Source organism: Thunnus thynnus, chromosome 15, assembly GCF_963924715.1.
Source record: "Thunnus thynnus chromosome 15, fThuThy2.1, whole genome shotgun sequence".
Lineage (NCBI taxonomy): Eukaryota > Metazoa > Chordata > Actinopteri > Scombriformes > Scombridae > Thunnus > Thunnus thynnus.
The window spans coordinates 20,907,581-20,925,273 of NC_089531.1; the positions used below are offsets into that span (position 1 = coordinate 20,907,581).

At 40.6% G+C, this 17,693-nt stretch overlaps 1 protein-coding gene across 1 annotated transcript in view; it reads left to right on the forward strand.

Moving 5' to 3' along the window:
* Positions 1-17,693, forward strand: part of col8a2 (collagen, type VIII, alpha 2) — a 111,462-nt gene that overhangs the window by 32,427 nt on the left and 61,342 nt on the right. Inside the window, exon 2 of the mRNA XM_067611333.1 lies at positions 16,751-16,819. The gene's annotated coding sequence lies outside the window, so the exon portion shown is untranslated. The remainder of the gene's footprint in view (positions 1-16,750; positions 16,820-17,693) is intronic.

Sequence of the window (17,693 nt, forward strand, 5' to 3'; positions counted from 1 at the left end):
TGGAATTCCTGGCTGAGAGATCAGAGGCCTTGATTTATCAGGATGTACTCTCTGTAAGGTGTGTGCATGCTCAGGGAAACTCAGATAACAGTGCACACACACCTGCATAGACACACAATTAAGTGAAGCTCTTTCATGTAAGTGTGAAATGGAGCAAAATCTCTGAAACATGGTTGTCCTGGCATCAGTGTGGTCCATGTCTGCTTAGAATTTAAGGATTGCATGTGCACACTTCAAGTGCATATCTACAGTGTAAAGAAGTGGGGGGGATACTTTTGACATTTTAATGGCTGCAGGGTGGGATTAATGGAAGATAGAAGAATCAGTTGTCATACATTGTCAATAGTTTTGTTATGGTAACATTTGCAGTAAACACAACGGACAGCTGAGGCTGATGGGAATGTCATTAATTTTGCAGGCATGTGGTCTTAAACCAAAGTATTGCACAGAGTAAAATTTGGACCTGATGATGGCACTAGGACAAAAATTAAGACATCACCAAAGTTATTATAATTCATTGTGAGGGTAGTATTAATGTATGTAACAAATGTCAAGTGGACTCTCCAGAGAGTCTGTTTGGGGTGCAGACTTCAGCCAGAAGAGTCCCATAAGTCGATGCAATATGGATGTTATGATATCAAATGAATAATAATAATATAAACAGAACAACCAGTCTATCCATCAAACATCTGTTTCTTCAATTTTTAATGTATTATAAGTGTACTGATGTAGCGAGGTTTCATATTACACAGAATATGCACAATTGGCATTAGTTCAGAAAAATACTTTGAGATGGGTCGCAAAACACATTACATGTGCTGTCAGAAACTCCCACAGGTTTAACTGGGCTTCCAAAACAGTTTTAAGAGCTGACTAACTCCAAAAGACACACTAGAAACAGACTTGAAGAAACTTGCTAACCTAGCAACATTAAGGCTACAAACAACCCATAATGTGACACTCTGTAGGAGACACTCTTTCAATTTAAAAAGAAAGAATATCTAGTGTTGTGAATAAAATCTAATGCTTAGTCCTCTAATATAACAGAACCACTGCTTTTTCAAACCAAGTTCCAGAAACAGATGTTGTCTTATATTCAGGCTAATATGGTATTTTAGAATGCCATCTTGGTTGTGTGGCACCTTGTTATTTCCACACACATGTGCATACTCACAGTCCTCATACACTGAAGGAAAAAAGATTATAGTGAAACAAAAGATCGATCAGGTGCATGTCTGATAAGTAATCAATTAATCTATTACTCATGTATCCTTCCACCCCAGCAATAAAGCAATAATTTATATGAAGTTTCACAAGTGCTCTCTTTATGTAACACTGCAACCTTTGTAAATTTGCAGTAGGATTTTGTCCAGGCCGAAGCACTGGTCCATCAAAAAATACAGTGCATGATCCAATCAGTGTGGATTGCCCGTATGATTTACATCAGGGTAAGTTATCAAAGTTAGAACTAAATGCAAATAAAAAACCTTCATGGCTCAAGGCCTTTGACTGGCCGTATTACTCCCCAGTGCAGATCAATTGATAAACATACTGTATATGCAGGGTAATGATATGTGATTTTAGCTGATTATTTCTTCAGATTAGTTCTGCCAGATGTAGTTAATTTGAGTAAAGTGCTTCCAGAAGTCTTTTTGCTTTGATAGGTATGTTTTAAGGCCCGATCTGGAATTAGGAAATAGTGCCACATTTTGTGCTAAGGTTGCCAAATGAATGATGTTGATCACATTTCTTCAAACTGACTATAACACATGTTACATGTGTTACATGTTTATATCAAGTGTCTTTCTTAATGTAGAGTTTCAGGAAATTTAGATAAAATTAGTACATTGTGAATTGTGTATTAAAGCAGTAGCTCTCTGTTTCTAAGAAGCAATATTACTGTGCAGCGCCCCCAATTTAGCAAATGGTCTGAAAATAGCACCCGGCCTCTCTGGTGTCAAGACCATTTAATTGAAAAAATGCTTTTGTTATTGCCTTGGCAGTTTGCTGGAGAGGGCATGTCAGTTTTCAGAATGCTCTATTTGCAGTGGGAATGTCAAATCATTCGTTTATACCAATCCAACTTAGACATTTGTCCCTGCAGGGTGTGATGACCTCACCTCTTTTGGCTGTTGGGCTGGCTGCTTGTCTTTGTCTTTGTGTTTTGTGTTGCAGATGCCCAGCAGGTGTGGTCAGTTCGTTGTTCATTGGGAACACCTGGACCCAGTGTTCCCAGTACTATAAGAGTACACCCCACTTGTTCCATGATGAGAGAGAAAGAGGAAACTGTCTCCATGCTCCCCATCTTTGTCTTTGCTTTTCCTTTTACTTGCTTTTCCACTCACTATTTTATCACTCTCGCATACATATCAACGCTACTGACTCACTTACTGCCACACTCAATAGTGTTTTAACATTTTTAGTTGTTTCAAATAAATTTAAGTTTTTTTGCTTTAACTTCTTTGTGTCGCCTCCCATTATTTGTCATGGTTTTTGAGCCAGTCATGACAAATTGGTGGCTCGTCTATTTCTGGTTCCTAGGTGTTATGTTTGTGTTCATTTAATCAGTTGTTCTCTTTGTGCTGAAACGTGTCCAGGTGCTGTTGATTGTAGGGGTTTCCCAGGTAGTCTGAGTAGAGGGACCAATCTGTGATGGGGTTGGTATGTATGCCACCTGGTTCCCTGATTTATTTGCATATTCTGGTTTGGGCCTTGTTCTGTGTAATTGAAGTCAGAGAAAACACCTGGGTGAGCTGAGTGCCTTTGCTGGTGTTCAGAAGAGCATGGTTGGAGTTGTGGATTGGAAGACCTGTTCACCAAAGGAAAGTGTTGACATGCTGGTGTGTAATTGTTTGGGAGATATAGCTATTTTCCCCTGTTAGGCATAGCAGCGTTGCTCCTTTGAGTTTCGCTGGTTTGTTGTTTTTTTTGTGTTGGGGTGAATGCAGTTAGATCTTTGTCTCGGGAGCATGTCCGTGTTTGTTGGGGGGTTGCCAGATACTGGTCACTTCTCCATACCAGCAGTCTTGAGTGCCCGCCGCAACTAACCACATAAAGACTATGGGTGAATTAGTTTAGTATTTGGTTAGGCAGATAGAGGGGACGCTCGTGTTTGCCTTTTTTACAGCCAGCATGTTGACTACTGCTTTCCATTGGTCTGGGTTTGTAAAATGGCTCATGTTGAGGACTTTTTTGAGATTCCGTCAGACTTGTTTTTAGATGGCTGCGCAAAGGAACAGTTGTTGAAAATTGCAGGCCACTATAAGGTTGAAGTCAGTGACAAAGGTCTCAAGGACACAGTTAAGTCTATTGTAAAAGGCTAACTTGTATGAGATGATGGTGTTGCCAGGTGAAGCGGGAGGTATTGTTGAGGATACTGCTGGTTTGTCTTCACTGACAGGTCAGAGTACTGGTTTGTCCTTTGAACAGCAGTAGTAGTTACTGTTGTTACAAATGGAGCATTTGTAATACTGTTGTAACAACAACATGGAACAAAAGTTAAAACATCGGGCTGAAGTTGAGAAAAATGAGAAAACCTGCAAGTTCAGGAGCAAAGTATCTTTTGAGGCCACCAGTTATCCAGCTGCATATCCCTTGCGGTCAATAACAACTATGTCTGTGGTTAAAGCACTTGCAATTAATTTACATCTTTGGAATCCCCAGTGTTGTTCAAAGTGATCAAGGCCCTAACTTTTCCTCCCATATATTTGGACAGGTGTTAAAACAACTTCAAGTAAAGCACTCTCAGTCGTCAGCCTATCATGCACAAAGTCAGGGGGCACTGGAACATTTTCATCAGACACTTAAGTCACTGCTGCATGCATTTTGCACAGAGTTGGGCAGGGATTGGGAGGAAGGTCTGCTGTGGTTAATGTTGGCAGCCAGGGAGGTAACCCAGGAGAGCATAGGGTTTAGTCCCAATGACTTGGTGTTTGCACATTCTCTGCGTGGTCCTCTGGCAGGGACAATTTTAAGAGTAGTGAACCTCCAAAAAACCTGATTGACTATGTAAATGGGTTCAGGCATAGGTTATATGTTGCAGGGGAATTGGCAATGGAGAAATTGGCTACAGCACAAGAGAAAATGAAGCGTGTTTATGACCAATGGGCTTAGCGGCGCCAATTCAGTCCTGGCCATCAAATGCTGGCTCTTTTACCAATTGTTGGGTCATCCTTTCAGGCCAGGTTCACAGGTCCTCACATGGTTGTAAATCAGACCTCAGAGGAGAACTACTTGATTTCTACTCCAGAGCAGAGTAAGAAATCACAGCTTTGTCATGTCAATCTGTGGAAGCCGTACTACTCTCTTGCAGTTGAGCCGAGTGGAGTAAAGGTACATAGTTCTGAGTGTGTCCAGCCTGCCAGTCTTGTGAGCACTGTGGTAGGTTCCCTCTCTCAGTCAGTGGCAGTGACAGAGATGGAAGAGTCTCACAGTTTTGATCAAGTGTTGTTGTGTGGTTGGCTAAAACACTGAAACTCTTAACAACTTGGATAATTTGTTAGGCCATTTGCAAGAGTCAAAGCGTGTTGAGTAGGCTGAGCTAATTAGCAGTTTTCCAAGTTTGTTTGGTGACACAGCTTCACAAACCCACCTTGTAGAGTGTGATATAGAGGTGTGGGATGCAAAACTGACCAAACAGTGTTTTTACTGTGTGTCTGCTGATAAGCGTAAGTATTTAGACGCAGAGGTCAAGTATATGCTTGAAAACAATACTGCTGAACCATCATCTTCTAGCTGGGCCTCTCCATGTCTGCTTGTCCTTAAGTCTGATAACGCCCCCAGATTTTGCTCAGACTTTTGTAAGGTCAGCAGTGTCACTAAGCTGGACGCATTTCCACTTCCGCAGATGGATGATTGCATCGATCAAGTTGGATTTGCAAAGTTCATGAGTAAATTTGATCTGCTTAAGGGATTTTGGCAGGTACCATGGTCCCAAAGGGCGCAAGAGATTTCTGCATTTATAACTCCATTTGGCCTGTATTCATAGAAGGTGATGCCTTTTGGGCTTGCGGAACGCAACAGAAACATTCCAACGTTTGATGAATATGGTGGTTGGGGATTTGGAAGGTTGTGTTGTCTATTTGGATGATGTGGTTGTCTACAGTGACTGTTGGGACAGTCATGTTTTACACATTCACCTATTGTTTGAACGTTATGCTGCTGCACGACTGACAGTTAATCTGGCAAAATGTGATTTTGCTCATGCAACAGTAATGTACCTTGGACATGTTGTGGGCCAGGGCCAAGTGCGAGAAAAAGTGCTTTCTATAAAGCAGTTTCCTTTGCCAATGACAAAAAGGAACTAATATGGTTCTTGGGGATGGTAGGATACTACCGCAGTTTCTGTAGGAAGTTTTAAATGTTAAATATATGTGGCCTCCTGTTTGTCAGCAGGCTTTCCAGAATGTCAAGGCCTTTTGTGTAGTGCTGTGCAGCTGGCCACCCCTGGTGTGGAGAAGCCGTTCAAGCTGCAGGTGAATACCAGTCACATGGGGGCAGGTGCGGTATTGATGCAGTCTGACAATCAGGGGGTGGGTAGGAGCTTAACTACTCTGTGATCGAAAAGGAGACTTTTGCATTTGTCTTTGGGCTAGGGCTTTGTCGTAGAGCTTTGTGTCATTTTGATGTGTATGTGGGTTTAGGAGTGCCGGTTGTTGTCTTTACTGACCACAACCGACTTACATTTTTGAACTCTGTGAAATGCCCTAAACAAAGATTAATTAGGTGGTCTCTGATGTTACAGTCTCATTGTTTGGACATATGCCACATTAAGGGGTCAGATACTCTGTTAGTGGACACACTGTCATTAGCCATTGTGATGTAATGCAGCCTGTGTTGTGTTAATCTCTCCTCTTACTTATGGAGTGTACAAGCAGGATCCTTGTGCTGAGGTTGAGGGAGAGTGTTGCCTGCAGGTTGTATATTTTGTTTTGAGAATTGGTTAAAATTGCTTTGTCATGGTTCCTGTTGGCACCCCATCTTTATGAGGGGGTGGGGGGGGGGGGAGTACACCTGGGCTCGGTGTACTACAGCACTATAAGAGTACACCATATGTGTTCCATGATGAGAGGGAAAGGGGAAACTCTGCTCCCTACTCTCCACACTCCACATCTTTGTCTTTGCTTTTCCTTTTGCTATATAACAGTACACTCACTATTTTATCACTCACGCATACACGCCAATGCTACTGACGTACTAACTTTTTGTGTCGCTGCCTGTTATTTGCCACGGTTTTTGAGGCAGTCATGACAAGGGTGAATACAATCAGCACAGTTATGATGCTGGGGGCAAAATTAATCACCAAGTTCTCCACACAGAAAGCCTTTTCATTCATACAAGTCATGAGGTAAATGTTGAAAATATTCTGGCTGGGTATTTTAGGAAAGAGCAAGCTCTTAACCTTTGAGGATTGACGTAGAAGAGAATGATGAGGGTAGCAACTAAACACTTTGCAGTGCAGCTATTTTGAAAAACAGTAACATTAGGGAGAAGTTGCTGGAGCAGAGAGTCATAAATGGTGTTCTTTAAAATTTGCTTGTATTTGCTCTTAATGTCAGTGACAGTTTAGACTGTTGGACACATGCCCTATTCAACAGTTTCGTCATGGTGTTTTTCTGCCTCTAGAATGGAAGTAGGGGAAGGAGTGCTGAGTCATGGCTTCAAGGTGGCTACAACTCACCTGTGGTTCCCTGGTACCAAACCCAGCACTTTTGCTCAATCACAACCAGCTGTCCACGTGTCTGAAAACACACACTAAGCCACAAAAGTTTGTTAAAATAAAGAGTGAACCTGCTTTAAAAGCCCCAGATGTATAACTGACTGCTGTTTTTGCTGAGGACTGTAGTCACTCCTAAAACACCTGTAGCTTTCAGGAGAGAGTGCTCCTCTGAGGCCTTTTACTGTGCACTTAGTGCTTTTTACACATTTTAGTGACCATAATGGAAAAATAAATATTTGCTTCTAATCTCATTATTTGTGTATTCAATAATACATCTTAAGAAAAGTAAAAACAGCAAGCTTTTTCTTGTGTTGAAGTGCCAAGTTATATGTTCACTGATTCTAGCCTCTTCCATTAATACAGATTCAATTGGCTAGGTTGAGGCTGCTGCTTTGAGTTGGAGAACAGCAAAAGTCTTGATTAACATCTCTCCTTAGTGTCTTCAAACAAAGCAACGTTTGGGTGCCAGTATACTTTATCAGAACTGCTTGTTGGATAGTGAAACAGCCTCGGAAACCCCCTTTCCCCCACATCTCTGGGGCTGCTGCATCTGACAGTTTCTGTAACTTTCCAAAACTGAAACAGTGATTGGCGAGGCCTGTGGAGGTGTGAAAGTAAGCAGGATTTGAACTTGTTTCTGTTTTGCTCTTTTTTCATTTAATTACACAACTATTTCTGCTGCTTTTCCTCTTTACAGCCGAGTTCAACACTATGAATGCCTTTGAGGAGAGACAGCGAAAATGTTATGCTGTTATCCATTGTGTGTCGGCTTTTCACTCCACCTTTGAGTGTGGCTGTTCGGAACAGCCATTAGCTCTTTTGCCTTCCAATGTGTTCAGACCACCCATTGTGCAAACTAGTTGTTTTCTAGCATAACCTGGCCCTTAGTCTCAGTCAGTCTTAACCCAACCACTTGCCAAAGTCAGCATGCTCAAACTTACCTTACATTTATAGCAACTGTTGGGGCCTATGACAGTATGAAAATATGTCTTACCTGGATGCACAAATGCAAAGATGTCACTCCATGGTCAGCTTACATGCTGACCTTAAAAAAACTCAAAAACTAATGGCTTATCCTGTGGAGGGTTGAAAAGCCTACTCAAAGACACATTGGGTAAGGGATCACGAATAGTCTACGACACCGTCTTGTGTAAAATGTATAGTTAATTGAAAATAAGCAAATTATCAATATCCCTTAATTCTTACCATCAAGACACTTCATATGATATACTGAATCAATGTTAATTGCTAGTCAATATCAATACATAATTTCCCTTTAAAACAACAATAAGCATGCGGTTTTCAGTCTTTACTACAAGGCAGTAGGCGTGGGTAAGAGGCTGACATCAAAGATGGAAGCATGGACTGAATATTTGCCAAAGTAGTGCACTTTCAACATTGGAACCTAGTATTATAAGTTTAGTATAGAACTGATAATCAGCCATAATGAATAAACAAAGACAGACACTGGTCATGTTTCACGTTCATACGAAAGAAAAACTCTTGCAATTCACTTAACACAAAAATGTGATTAATAGAGGACCCATTAAGCATCACACACATACTAAAATAACAGTAACATGTAAACTACTGACTTTAGAGTTATGTTCCATTTGATGACTTTTAATAACCACCTCTTTAGTTGAGGTCATAGTTACACAATAATCAACAGATTTCTCAATATAGACGTTGACAAGCCACACACATACTTAAGCACATGTGAGTGTCTCACATACAGAAATCATGCTGTCAGGCAGTCAATCATTTAGGCAAACACACATACACATAGCATTCCACAAGTTAAACTCACTAGCTAACTCAATAATGACCTTTAAAAAGTATTCTCATTATCCTTAAAGAATACGGGCATCCCTGCAAAAAAGGTTAAATGACATTTTGTAAGATATACATGCATTTTACAACCTGCTATTAGATCAACATGCCAGGGATAATTTAGGAGAGAACACACTTCTATATGTGTATCCCTATGACTTTTTGATTGTTACAATTACAAGTGCATGGCTCTTGTTAAGGCTCCTGACCGTTTATGGTTTCCGGCTGAGTACACAGGTTCAAATATTTTTTCTCCTCATTTAAGGGGAACATTAAAGACCGCCTCTGAGGCCTTGCTGCAGATGGTCCGATGATCTGTATGCCGAGGACCCCACACTGGAATACTTGTACCCTTGGCCTTTTTACTCCCCTTCCCTCTTTTGCTCCCTCTCTGTATTTTGTCATTTCTCCTGCCAACCAGCAAAGCTTAGCTCCCTGAAAGCTATAAAACGAGTGTTTTAACAAAAAACACTGGCATGCCTTTGCAGTCCTTCAAAGGGGACTTTTCTGGCATTGGAGACAGTACAGAGACTCCATGCATGTCTTATTGGATGTTCTCAGACACATTCTCAATCAACAAACACAGAGGGGTGGGATATTCGCATGGCAATTCCAAGCATCACCACAAACTTCAGACACATGCTGCACAGAGACAAAAGACAAGGGTGACGTGAAATAGGACAAGCCATTATAGGGAAAAGTAAATCTTTGATCTCCATAACTTTATACCTGAGATGGTCTTGAGAGTGAGCGTTCCCAGGGCTCTGATGAGTGCTGCACTCTGGCGCTGCGGTTCCCAGGAGGTTGCGCGCTCCAATCTTTCTAATGAGAGAACCTTCCAGGCTAGACATTGTGGGCTCTGGCTCCAGCCTACAGCCCATGCTGTTCTCACCACAAAGAAACAAGCCAAGTTATTCACTGATTCCTCTCTGACATCCTTGGCCAAATAGTCTCCAATCCCATCCTCCTACTGCCACCACTCTCTACTTTCTCTCCACCACTTACCCTCAACTTTGTCTTTTTGTTCTGTTTCTTTCAATTTCTCTCTATTTTCTCTTCTCTTTGATGTGGTTGTACTTGTTATTATGAGCCTGAAGGAGAGCATACGGAAGATTTATAATGAATACTCTTCTATTAATAAGGGTATGTCACACACAAAAGAACAAGACTTAGAGTTAATAGCCACTCTAGAGGCTCTGTGAGTTTGTTCTTAGGCACAGCTGCGCTTTGATTGAAATGCTGATATCAGCATGCAACATGTTCACAATGACAATGCTAACATGCAACATGCCGATGTTTAGTAGGTGTGATGTTTACTGTGGTCCCCATCTTGATTTAGTGCAATAGCATGTTAATGTTTACCAATTAGCACTAAACACAAATTACAGCTGAGACCAGTGGTTTTCCAGGTATTTGGTCATAAACCAAACTAATCAAGAAATTGAAAGTTTGATCTGATGGTTGTGCTAGACTGAAAGTTAAGAGATCACCAATGTTATTCCAAATTATTCTGGGGGAGACATGAATGTCACTGAATTTCATGGCAATCCATCAAATAGTTGTTGAGACCTTTCACACAAAACCTCATGGTGGTGCTTGAGGAAAAGTCAGGGAATCACAAGTCTGTTAGATTCATCCTTTGGGGACCATGAATGTCTGTACAAAATTTCCATGGCAATCCATCAAATAGTTGTTGAGATATTTCAGTGTAGACCAAAGTGGTGGACCTGCAGACATACAGACAGACAGAAAATATATGGGCACAGATTCTACATGGGCAGCTTTGGGGCAAACTGACTCGTACATTCAAACTCACACAGGAGTGCTGCTGTGCTTGGCATGTTCAGCGAATGTCAGTGTTTACACAGCATGTGATAGCTCAGGCGGGAGGGAGGAAATAGCACCGGCAAAAAGGGTGGCCAATTCTGAAGGAGGAAGTCCATCTGTGCAAACAGCACCTAGGTAAGGGAGTTATTAATTACCTCAGGTCACTAGCCAAACTTTTGGCCTGGCACAGGATGGGAAGCAGCTTATGGAGTTAATTTACGCATAATAAGAAAGTAAGTTGAAAGCCTATTTGGAGCACCTTGTCTTATTCCACAAGAACACACACCCAAGCATGTGCCCTCTTGTCTTCACTTTCGACTCCTCTTATATTTGGGAGAAGGGGTTCAATGGCTCTTTTTTTACCCCTCCTTTTTGCTTTCAAGAATGTCTGCAATGCTTCCCAGGAATCCTGCCTTGTTGACTTTGGTTTGGGATAAAAGGTACAGCCTCCTCTGTTCTCCATGCTGATCCGAAAGGTGATTAGGCTGGCCTCAACATGAGCCCATGCATAGCCCAGCACATTGGCCCAGACAGATTACCCTACGTTCCTGTGTGCTCCTGCTATTCAGGGGACCCAGGTGAAGAGATAGATGAGAGGAGAGAAATTAAGGGAAGAATGTTGGTAGCTTGGTGGTGGTAGAGAGGACACATTTACTATGAAGCAATGGGAGTGAAAGTTCAGATTGTATTGGGATGATCTTGTTTGTAGATGAGGCTGTTGTGCATCATGAGTCTTCTTATGGTAAAGCAGGTGATCCTGATGTGTTTGGGCACTACTGTTGTAGTAGACCTTCCCAGACTGACAACATCTCAGCTAAGATAGAGGTGGAAATTATGAATCCCTTTGCTAATTCTAATCATTTTGTTCAACTCCAATTCAGGAGAGAAAGATTTGTTGTCAATAACTAAGTAGTTTAGTCTTTTTTAAGCTAAAGGATGCATTACCACTCAAATGCCCATTGGTACACACACCACTAAGCCATCCCATCACCATTCCAAAACACTGTGATGATATGGCATCACTTATGATTGTTCATTTCAGTCTTTCAGATTCTAAACAAGGTCAGGCTGTTGTAGGTTCAAACTTTTTTCCCAGGTCAGTACAAAGCTAGGCCTATATAAGCATTGTTTATAAGGTTAAAACCTCAGCAACCTTGTATCTGCAACAGTTATCCCATCATGATTATGTGGATTTCAAAGTCTTTCAAACAGGCAGTAACATGGCTGAACTGACAATGGTGATTTAAATCACCAGTGAGGGAAGCTTGGAAGCCAAAAGCTACTGATGATTCAGTTTATTCAGTCCAGCTTGAGGATTAGGTTTTAAAGAATAAGGCTGGTGATATTTTATATTTCCTTATTTTCAACAAATACTGTGAAAAGAGCAAAACCAACAATGAATTGATCCTACTGTTGCTTGTGTAGAAACACAAAGCCTGATATTACTTATTCCTCTGTGCCATATGAGCTCCACTGTTGTCCAAAAACAATTGAAACACATCAGTGAGCCACACCGTTGCACAGTAATATTCCTTCATTATAATTAACACCGATACTTTAGTTTATTTTGAGTCATACAATGTCCTGTTGCTGGAAATAACTCACTAATGCAAATGTGTATTAATCCACGGCTGAAAATAGTCCCCAATAAATGCACTGTTTAATCCTGTTTGAGTAAGGTGTGCTTAAAACTACAGTGCCCAGCTGTTTTAGGAAATTGTTTAGCCTTTTTGAAAAATAAAATATATTTATGACCTCTTACTTCTTCAGTAGAAGACCAACGAGCTTTGTGCTGAGTGCCTCAAACAGGATGGCAGTATGAAAGTATTATAAACTGCACTAACTCATTGTTGGTTTTGGTCTTTTAATGGGATTTATTGACACTAACAAAATATAGAATAACACCAGTCTCATCCCATAAAGATTTGTTTGTTTACTTACTGAACATTTCTGAACTTGGATGCTCATCATCACCTCATCATGTCTGACAGGAATGGAACAAATTCAATCACAAACTGTTGATGCTGAAGCTTTAAAAATGAACATAGATGCCAGGGTGAGCCAACATAACTGTTGCCCAGTGCAACTGTTGATTTTGCACATGCTTTTTTGTTCCCTTGCTGCTTCAGTATTCCTTTCCTCCCTACACTGTAATTACCCTCTCCCTCTTTTTTTTACCCCTCTCCCCAAAACTACCATCAGGAAGCTGTAAGTAAGACTGGTGTTTTGAAATAAGGACTATTTCCACGTGCACCATACTCTTGATGCATGGGTGAGAGAAAATCATGATTGGCTTGCATGGGCCAACAATAATATTGTGTTTAATCTAGATATCATTACATGCAAAATGAGCAGGAGAAATTCAAGGGCACCATTGTTTCCCTCAGCCAGTTTTTCAGAGGTCCACTGATGGAGTGTTTCCTTTAGAAACCCAAACCAGGAGAGATGTAGAGGTGCCACTTTCAGTTTATGAGCAAAACACAAAGAAAGACCAAGCATTAGAGAGACAGGAGGAGAGAGGGTGAGACAGAAAAGGCGAACATTTTGAAATTAGAGCAATCATCAGTTCCCTGCTATATAACACTTTCTTACATGTGGTGACAGCATTGTGTGTTTGTGTGTTCTGGGTGACAGTATGGATGAACATGTGCCCATGTGCACATGAAATCACCTCGACATGAAAAGTTAATCATTTCTAATGTTTTAGTTAATTTTAGAACCACCCTGAGCCCAGATCACAGTTTGAGAAATACTGGTATTACTGGAAATTAAATGAGAAGGTCAATGGGCTAATGAAAAATGGCATTTGACTCCAAATGTACTACTGCCAGCTTTTCAGTGGCACAAAATAGAGACCTTTGCTTACCAAAATGGTACAGAATGGTAGGTCTATATGTTTCAATAGGAAAATATTTAAATATTACACACACTGGCAACAGATCACATTTACCAAATAACAACCAAGAATATCATGTGGACAGTTTAAGCACCAGTGTTAATTATAGACCCTAAAGCTGACAAAATCCTCCAGCGAGAGTTGTCATTTCAGACAGCACAATCAACAGCTATCAGCTAAAATGGTTTGGACACTTTTTTAAAAAGTGTTTCATGTTATGGTTAAGATTTTTCTCTGTTTTAGGATGTCAGCTACCAAGGGTCAGGAGAGGGAACGTGAAGTGGAAAACCCACTGCTTCTACTTGGCGCTGGTTTGTCCTCATGGATGAGGCACTGGGACAGAGGCAATCCTCAGCTGCCCCGTTTCTCATTGCTTTTATCCAAGAGGACAAATCGGGGCCAAGTGCAGCAGTGGAGAAACAGGAGGAGGAAACAGAGGCAGGACATCTGTATGGCCTCCAAAGTGAGCAGGAAGACTGAGGAAGACTTGTTGGAGCTTATTAGGGAGAATACACAGTTCCAAGGGAAGATAAAGGCACAGTGTGTAGAGGAGAGCAGGGCATGGACCAAATTTCTGTTTATTGGAGGTGATTGATTTGTAATATAGCTGTGAAATTTAGTATCCACAGCCATAGTTGATACTTCTGCCTGTCTGTGTGTCCCCTTGTTAAGGAGACTTAACTGAGTTGCAACTCATCAAAAGAAAAATTCTTGCACAATTATCTCACACTTTTTTCCTATACTGTGACTTGTTGTACATTAAAAAAATGTCTGACTTTGGTGACTCCCAGTGGTAGTATCAAAAATGGCACCTTGGCAAAATGCTAACAGCACATACTGTGCATATTATCACTAGGATTGTCTCATTTTTGTTTTTGAAAGATACGATAATTAAACTATAAATGGTTTAACAGTAACCACAATTGGATACCATACTTTGCTGGAGAAGTCAAATCAAACATTATGCTGCTTTGGTAAAAAGACAACATACATAATCTTCAGATAATCTCCCAAAGAAAACTCATAAAATAATTTTGGGTCAAATCCCTGCATGACAATGGTGTAATAACAGCTTGTACTGCCAACTGATGTTATAAGTTAACAGTGGAAAGCATAAACTAGTTCACTAGTGCTATTGCTAACTTGGCACTACTGCATGTCTTAGCAGTCCATTGAGTCTCCAATCTTGACTGAGGGCTACTTGTTTCCGGTTAACCTAAAAGCAGTATTAATTAATTTTTGGCCACTTGGTGGCAGCAGAGCAAGACATAAACACAATGGTGACACATTATCACCTTATAATACCTTAATGGCAAATGTCTTAGCAAACTGAATGTGTAAATAGCCTATTTACACATCCAGCAGACTGGGAGCAACATTATCAATAATCATGAGTTGTATTTTTGGCCATCCCACAAATGTAAATCCTATATTCTTTATTTAGCTGTAGGTTGTTTTCCCCAACTCCTTAGTGGAAATATTTGGCAATATCTGAAACATCATAAGCAGCTGAGTATTTTGATGTGTTCACCTGCTAGTCACTAACTTTGTCTGTGATTGGTGTTGGTACAGTAGGTTTATCAGAACTTTTTCACTGCAAACAGCTGAAAGCTACTCCATGAGTAAGAGTGAACCAAACAAAACAATAAAGTTACAGCCTGCCAATCCAAAACAACAAGCTGAAAGATGCAAAAAATTGCACAGTCAGGTGATAATTCTGTGTGAGTTCATCACTGAGTGGTCCCTCTCATATTACACTTATTCATTTGATCCATTGTTGATATGAAAATATTGATTAATGTGGCTTTAAAGTTTACCAATCTGTTGGCACATATTATGCCTTTCACCTGATTTACTACTCTGTGTACTTGGTTTAGCAATAATCCCTGTCAGTCATATTTAATTGAGATTTAACTGAGGCTGTTATTTCAAAACCAAAAGATCATTAAAACATTCAAACAAACATTCAGGCCGAAATGATATTTTCAACACTAAACTAGTGTTAGAAATATCACATGTGCACTTGTTTTAAGGGATGATGTGTTTTTATTTTATGGACTTGTGGATTTTTCTTTTCAGTGTGTTGAAAGTACAGAGACAGATTTCTCTCCCATATGTAATGCATTGCAGACTGTCAGCCAACTTTGATTAATCAAACTTTAACCATAGCCTGTTGAACATGGCATTACATCCCTGTTGCTCAGAGAAACTTTGGGAGTGTGTTATAGCAACTGCAAAACAAAACAACAGACTTTCTATGCACCCAATCCATAACATTTTATGTATTTATTTATTTATGGAAATAGAAGCACTTTTTCTCTGGAATAGGAATCAGAGGATCAGATAAGCAAGAATATTTGCCAACCACCAGAATCTGATCCGCTCGATTTCCACAAGTGATTTACACCCTTATATTACACAGGAAAGGAAAAGATAGGATCAGCTAATGCTCTCGGTCTCCCCATCCCCTTCTTAATAACTCCTCAGAGAGGATGAGAGGAAGAGGAAGGAGGAAGAGGGAGCTCAGAGAGGGTGAGAGTGCCACGGGATGTGATTAGGCTGGACCTCCCGTTTATGATTTCTGTATTACAGGCGCTTGGTGCCAGACATTCCCTCCATGGAAGGAATGTCTTTCTAACCAGTTCCATGTGAATGGTTTAGGAGGGAACCACAGCCCACTGGTTGGGTTGAGGGCTCAGCCTTAAAACACACAGCAAGGGAGAAATATGCGGAGGATGAAGGGCAAGAGGTTGGAGAGGGAGAACAAGAGAATAGAAGGAGATACATGATGAACAGAGGGTCAGTAACGAGTGGAGAGATCTACAGTAACTCACTTTATAACTGTATGGACACAAGTTCTTCTCTATATATACAGTGTTTAGTCCACTTGGTGCCCAGATTCCATCCACTTCCATCCACTCCAGCTGCTATGGACATAAATTAACATGGAATGTAGAGTTACATTATATTAAGTGGTGGTGGGGATTCGAATAAAGTTAGTGATGTGGCTTTAGGTTTCATACAAAACACAGGCTAATATCTTTTCCAGGATAGCATTCAGCTTTATAAGGCAAAAAGAGGGGGAAGATTAGCCCCAAGCAAGAAAAGAAAGCATATTGGTATAAAATTTGTTGGCTTTTTATAGATGAGATCATCGGATATACTATAAATGTATGTGTTAAAGTCCCATTGGATGAGGCATGATTTACTGTCGCATCTATATAAATCAAATCCAAAGGTCATAGAGTTAATGTGCAGCATTTTTGTTAGATTTTTTATTATTACGGCCTTCTGTCACACCGACATCTAGTGCAGACACTAAAATATACTCAGACATGAAATGGCATCATAAAATCCCAGCGTGCTGTCTGTGTTTAAATGAATTCCACCAAACTGCATTTGTGACAATTTTATGCAATTGAACTGTAATTGCAACACTAACAGATCATTAATATGTTTTTTTCAAAACGTCCTAGATCTGCAATTCACATTCTTCCCACGAGAAATTGGCCTGCAGAGAACACACCCATCCATCTCACTACAAGGTATTTGAATTTTACAGCCCAAAAGTAGAACAATGTTCGACACAAAATGTGATTTGTTTGTTTGTCCTGGAATTTTTACTCGACTGGATTACTGGCGATTTTGGCCACGTGTTACAAAATGATAACAGTGTTTTTGTTGGGACTGGCTATATGCTGTGAAAGGAAAGGAAAGCCTGCAGCTAACAGCAGGAAAAAGCCTGTCTGACTGAAAGTGTTGTAAAGAACATTTATTTGCCAACTTAAATTAGCAAACAATGTGCCATAAAAAACAAATTCACAACCTCAGACTCAACTTCACACGCCCTGTTGATAATGTATGTAATGCCTAATTTTCTAACGTCTCTTGTATTCCCTCTTGCTTATCTTCTCTTTTCTGTTATTTCATGTATTTAGACAGCCCAACCTTTTTGTGTCTTTCCTGAGCACACACACTGACACACATGCACAACTGATACAAGTCATGACCTTGTCCTATACAAGCTACTGGCCTTTGGTCCAACAATAATGTTTATTCGTCTGTCTCAGGAAAGAAAAGACACGCCTGCCGCTAGCAAGCTAGTCAAAGCAGGAAATCTATGAGAGAAAATGTAGATGTCCTGCACATGTCCGAGCCTACATCTCGTGCATATAAACACCCATGGGTGTGCAAACAGACCAACACAGATGTACAGAAAGACAGGCTGCAGCCCCAGGCCTGCAGCAGGCAAATGTAATTAAGGAAAGTGGTAATTGGTGAAGTGTTGGAGAGTTGCAGGGTTCTGTGGATGAGGAGGATTTGGAGGCATGTTATTGCAAATGATTGCAGTGGATAAATACCTCTTTTGGGTCTCAGCTTCAATATACAACAATATCACAAGACAAGATGATTCTATTT